The sequence below is a fragment of the Tigriopus californicus genome, chromosome 1 (assembly GCF_007210705.1).
Source record: "Tigriopus californicus strain San Diego chromosome 1, Tcal_SD_v2.1, whole genome shotgun sequence".
Taxonomy (NCBI): Eukaryota; Metazoa; Arthropoda; class Copepoda; order Harpacticoida; family Harpacticidae; genus Tigriopus; species Tigriopus californicus.
The window spans coordinates 6835331-6841431 of record NC_081440.1 but is presented as its reverse complement, the minus strand read 5'-3'; the positions used below and the strand labels follow the sequence as shown (position 1 = coordinate 6841431).

Below are 6101 nucleotides of genomic sequence, written 5' to 3'. Positions count from 1 at the left end.
CAATGAACGTCTGATGTCAGAGCCTCAAGCATACCAATGTATGTATATATTGGTTTCTCAGTTCGGCTGAGACCATTCTCGCACAAGCCCTTAGGAACTACCGTAGTAGTAGTAGTGCAGTAGGCATAACTAGGTGCACGTGTGTACCTACTATATACGAACGTAAGTGCGAGTACTCACCACCCTCCCTATCGCTTACAGTTTCACTTATTCCCTGCTGCTTACTCACTGCCTCCCTCTCGACAAATGGCTCCCAACCCCATTCCTCGAAGCAACAAACCAAGGGTGGGCTTCACTTCACGGTCTTTTCCAAGCGGAGGTTGTCCTTCGACCTTGCCTCTGTTTCTGCTGGCCTCTCTCCCTCTCCCTTCCCCTTGTTCCCTGTTCCCTTTCCGATCCCTCTCCACTCTTTCTCGCTCTCTTTGCTTCCAATTCCAAGTCTCTGGCCTTGCAATTCCCTGGCTGTGAGAGGAGAGGACCAATCGGTGGAACGGTAGTCCGTGGAAATGGATGTCTGCCGACGGGAAGCTGGGTCCAACTTAGGGAGGACACACAACAGGGAGAGGAACACGAAGAGGATCTTTGTCGGAGTTTTTCAGCCACCAAATGAGGCCTCACGAGGAGAGCAGCTCTAATACTGTTTCCTACACACAGTGATGGTGGTGTGGGTGATAGAGAACTTCCGAGCATTCTTGTGTTTGATTGACTCCATCTTTATCCTTGGATGACAAGTTTGGGTTAAAATAAGGCCAATAACGCGTTTATCCGTTGGGCTCAAGTCAGGTGTAAAAATTGAAAATAAGAAAATCACTCCCTTCGAAAGTGACGCTTGAAAGTTTCGACCAAGTTAAGACTTCATCTCATTAAAACTCCTCGCCCAAGGGTAAGTTAGTCAACGCCTAATTTCAGGCTAGAAAAAATGCAGTGCCTCACACATGTCACCTAAACCATGCACATTAGAGCCCAGGGGCTGACGTATATCATCATAATAGCCTTCATTGAATAACCTGACGTTCAAAATATACCATTTCAGGCCTTTAGAAAATGTAATTCTTCGTGTCAGTGACGAGAGCTAAATTGATGGTTCGTGAATACGAACGGAGATAAAGACCAAATACTCTTATTTCAACTGTCCATCCTCCCACGACTGTCATTGGTTATGGACGTGAAAAGTCGGGAAAAGCTGCATGGAAAATTTAGTGAATTGATGGATCAATAATTCATGTTCATTGTGCTCTCAGCCTGATACCTAGTCGGTCACGCAGAATGAGAAGCGAGATGAATGAATGAAATATTGAACCAAGTCCAGTATTCATGTTTAAGTCTTAATGAACTCAAAATCCGAGGCAGTGAGCTTGATATTCGCTCCACTAGCTTTAATGATATCGATGAATCGGCCTTCATGTCCAGGAACAAGACCATAAAACGAGCAGACAATGCAGAAACTGAGAGAATTGCGAGAGAAAAACTGCGAATGGACTGAACTGGACATGGGAATCCTATTGAAAGAGATAGCAAAGTTCTTGTAGTCTTTAGCCTTTTCTATCTGAACTAAGTATTTTTATGTTGGAGTTTCTCTTGAACTGACAAATTGTCCCACACAAACCATTCCAATTACTTGGGAATGATTTCCATTTCACGAGAAAGTGACTTCAAATCTCTATTAATCTTCTATTAATCGTTGCAAAATCTAGGTTTTTTTTGGAGGATCGGAGGTAGTGCCAGCTTTCAGACTATTAGTTGTTGCTATCAAGACAAAAAAATATTGTTTTGGGGCGACCTCTAAAACTCAAGACTGTCGTTGTACTATCAAAAAGAGTAAGAATCCAGCGTAAAAAAAGCGTGAAAGTTTTGAATATTCATCATAAGGATATTTCGTTTTGCAGGAAAAACTTTTTACGCTCTGGATGTGTTTCTCACGTCGATCTACTGGCAGTTTTCAAACGAAAATTAATTATCTATCGTCCAAGGAATGTGTCGGCGGTTACTTTTTTGGTACCTTTTGGATCAGGTTTATAGGTTTCGTGTTTTCGTATTGTCTTCCTCTTTCAAGACGTAACATGTAGATACAGAGTACTCCCTCGTAAATGGGAAACCTTTTTGGCATTGACCTGAACCAATTGAACTGTATTTGTTTTGCCTATCACAGGCACCTTCCATTGGTAGCCTTGAATGGTAATGTCATCTCGCCCTGTTATCGCTCCATGGTCTTCATCAAAGACCCATATGCTTCTTGTTGATCTCGTCTCGTTTGTTGTATAGAAGACTCGGGAGGGTCTATTTACTACCGTTGTGATACTATTATCCTGACGGACATCAATTTGAGAGCGTTCACTTTCCAACGATAACATCGGATCTTGGCAGTCTGAAGTGCCAAAATCACAGATCTATCAATCATTGTTGGACAATGGACAAAAAGCCGCTCAAGCGAAACCTACCTGTTTTAGTCAATTTATTTTCTCAAGTTGAATTATCATGTTTGAAGGGCGTGATATAATGATGAATAATCGAGGGTATACTTTAGCATACCAGGGTTTCACATCAGTGAGGCAATGGTTGTTTTCTCATTCTGACGAGAGGAAGAAAATGAGAAGAAAAGGAAGGAATGGAGGATATATCATCTTGTAATGACTAAAAAGGTCGACTGAGCAATGCAAGAGGGTCTTTGGCAATGTAACGCTAGTAGCGGGGCAAATGGGAACATGTGAACATGGTCACTAAACGTAAGGGTTTTTGAGAATTACTGACATTCAAGGAATTTCCCAGTGAAAGAACTCCTGGGTTAATGCAAGAGAATATTTGGTTGTAGAGAGCTGATGCGAGAACAAGTGCCCGCAATTAATGATTAAACAAAGTGCAACGTCATCTACTATAAAACTTTTGCTTTTTCCTCGTTAAACAAAGGAGTTGTTTGTAATCCTATTCCGGTCAAATGCAGATCTTAATTTTGTATCATATTGTTTTTCGAGCTCTCCCAAGGGTGCATAATGAGAATAGGGGAGGCTGACAACAAAAGACTATGTACTTCAAAGATGTACTTAATCTTTTCAGTTTAAGGCTTGAGCATTTGAATTTTTTTCAATTAAAGCTACAGAAAGAAATGAAATATAAATGATGCGTGCGTGGTAATCTATTCCAAATAAAAAAAAAGATGACGTGAAAAAAATGGAACATTATTTCGAATTCCTTTCAACTTTCTGGGACTAATTAATGATACCATTTTAGTGTCTTTGAACGCATTGTTCAGGCTCATACACAAAAGTGATTAAAGCGATGTTGTTTCAGCCTTCCACGCATTTATCGGCGAATATTTTTGAATATCCTACAAAGACGTTCCCAAATGGGTATACTACTGCAGTAGGTCCGTTTTTACACTTGAGAGTCTTTACATTCCTTTGCTCGTGCATGATGACATGGAATTGGTTGGTCCTCATGAACTTTCCAAATTGGAAGTGAGCGGGTTACGCTCCCGAGTCTCTGATTGACCTTATGTGCATGTATTGTGTACTAAGTATTATGGAACCTGTGCGAAGAAGGGCCTTTCTAAGAATAATTGCCTTTGAAATGCGTGGTTCAATCCTTGACAGGTGATTGATGATGCAAAGATGGAGGAGGATCCTCGTTCCGTCTTGCCATATATCCCACTTCATTTCCTGGTCATGACATTTCCATTCTCCCAAGGTTTCCACCATGCCCACAAATCAACCCCGAAGGTGCTGTTTACACGACATACCAAGAACACTTCCCAGAATATTACAAGACTTCATTTGAATGCTGATGCATACAAGCAATGCATTCTCGTCATCCTCGGCTTCGTGATGCATTTCACCATAAATGGATTTGAGCGTTATCATCTTAAAAGAAACCACTCCTTTAAAAGACCACTCAGATAACATTTCAAAGCATATTAATGGATTCAAAGCTTACAACCTCACTATTTTATCACGCTTTCTTAATGGTAATGTGATAATGCACATTCAAATGGAGTCGTGCAATACTACTTTTGGCAAACGGGATTCATTGGAACAAGAACTAACATATGTCCTTTTTGCATTTGGCCCTCTGTGCAACCAATGAATTTCACACACCTCCAAGAAGGTTTTGAAGGCAGGAACAGGGAGATACATGCACCAATACTTTCATAGTCGATGTTTACTAACGAGGCGACTTGATTTTTGAAATAATAGTCAGGTTTGCCCATACATGTTTTCCTTCATTGTGTTGAAGTGTGTATATGCAATTAAACCGAACAATTCCCCACCCTAATCTGAAATCCCTGAATGACGTTCAATTGGCCCATTGGTAACGGGTTACCTTTGCCGACAAAAGAAACACGTTGCCTAGTTGACTTTGTTTGAGAGTAACAAGAAGTTCAAGCAGATTGACAAGGGAAACAAAAACCAGGTCCTTCCCACTGAAGAGTGGCTGTCTCTCTGTGGGATCGTCACTTTCTTGCTCTTCACTTTTTTACTCCTTGTCTAGTGTTTGAGTGGCACGAGTGAAACGAGTGAAACGAGTGACCGAGTTAAGCTAACCAACACCAGCGAACTCGTTGCGAATTTCAAATGAAGCCCACAAAGAATGGTCACAAATTGTTGGACGACATATCTAGCTAGCCACAGAGGGACACAATACTAGATATTCGAGCATTTGGAAGTGGGGAAATCATGGCGTCAATGACGTTTTAATATGCTGCGATATACATAGAACTAGACACACCCTCATGTTTTCTCACGTTTTAGTAAGTTCCATTCATGTGTTAAGTGAAGAGCTTATTAGGCTTGAAATTGGCTATCTACTCGTAGAATTTGAAAAATAAGCCTTCTTTCCCCTTCTTTTTCTTCAACTGTGGACTTTTTTGCCAAGAATACATTAGATGGCGCTCTTTAATTTCTCATGATGTTGATTGGAATGAAAAAGTCACATTGATCACCCTTGTTAATAGACTTAATCTTTAAATCATTAGTCACAACTAATTGCACTAATAGGTAATTCGTTACTTAAAAGCTCATTGATCACCGAACTTGCAAAGAAGAATCAAAGAGTTGGCCAATTAAAGTAACGTTGGTTTGAATAGATGATGAGCTAAAATAAAAAAATGCCATATTAGGTACACCCAAATGAGAAAACCTGCCGAGGACAAGGATCAGGGCCACGCGTTTTAGGTTCATTTGCCGATAATGTAAGAAGCTAGTAAAACACTGAAGAGTTGATACGAGCAAAAATAAGATATGAGAACTAGTTCTAGGGATCTTAAACATGACAAATTCCATTAGTTTCCATGAAAGAGTACAATTACGTACAATGAGGCACTTTTTTTAGAATTGCTTTGTGTCCTGATTCCTTTAACCATTGCACAAAATTTCATTTCTGTAGATGCTACTTGTAACATGTTCAAGATCGAGTTACTTTCCACTTTTTTTCGTTCTTTTACTATTGCTGCCCCGCCAAGTTTGAATTGCAGACGCTCATCCTTACACTGAGCAATCCAATACCCACCGACATAGTTTTGTTATTGGATTGAAAAGGTTATTTGTTTTTCTTTTCCTACTCGGCTCACCTGAATGCAATTAGATAGAAACAGACTGACGGATATTAACCATCCCTATGTGTAAATAACTTGTTGCCTCAGGCTTTCGGATCAGGGATCCCCTATTTCCTCCTTGGGCTGGCTTAAGCTTTTTTCTGCAAGTCCTATGAGTGAGCCAGTCTCTTCCTATGCATATTTTCATTCCTGGCAGCTTTTCCATTCCATCACTTCAATTTTGACTGCATTTGGGCATTTGGAGGATCGAGGTAATGTACGAAAGAGCGAGCGAACCTAGGTGGGGTTCCCGTCAAGTTCAATATATGTGTATGTTGTGGTTGGCCTGTTTTGGTAGGGCTTTATACCCACCTACCAACTAGCCAGTAATACCCCACTGAGGGTAACCCGGAAACTTGGCTGAATGATTTAGAGCCACATTTGAATTTACGAGCTGACACTCACCTCTCCTTCGCTTGAATGCTTTGCGTATGGAGATATTTGAAAGGATGAGGAAATAATCTCAACGACCTTGGTTTGTACTTTAGTACTTTAGGACAGAGGAACGAAAAGTTGT

At 40.6% G+C, this 6101-nt stretch overlaps 1 protein-coding gene across 1 annotated transcript in view; it reads left to right on the top strand.

Moving 5' to 3' along the window:
- Positions 1-457: 457 nt before the first annotated feature.
- LOC131883063 (glutamate-gated chloride channel-like) overlaps positions 458-6101 on the top strand; it is a 36517-nt gene continuing 30873 nt past the window's right edge. The window contains exon 1 of the mRNA XM_059230396.1: positions 458-883. The gene's annotated coding sequence lies outside the window, so the exon portion shown is untranslated. The remainder of the gene's footprint in view (positions 884-6101) is intronic.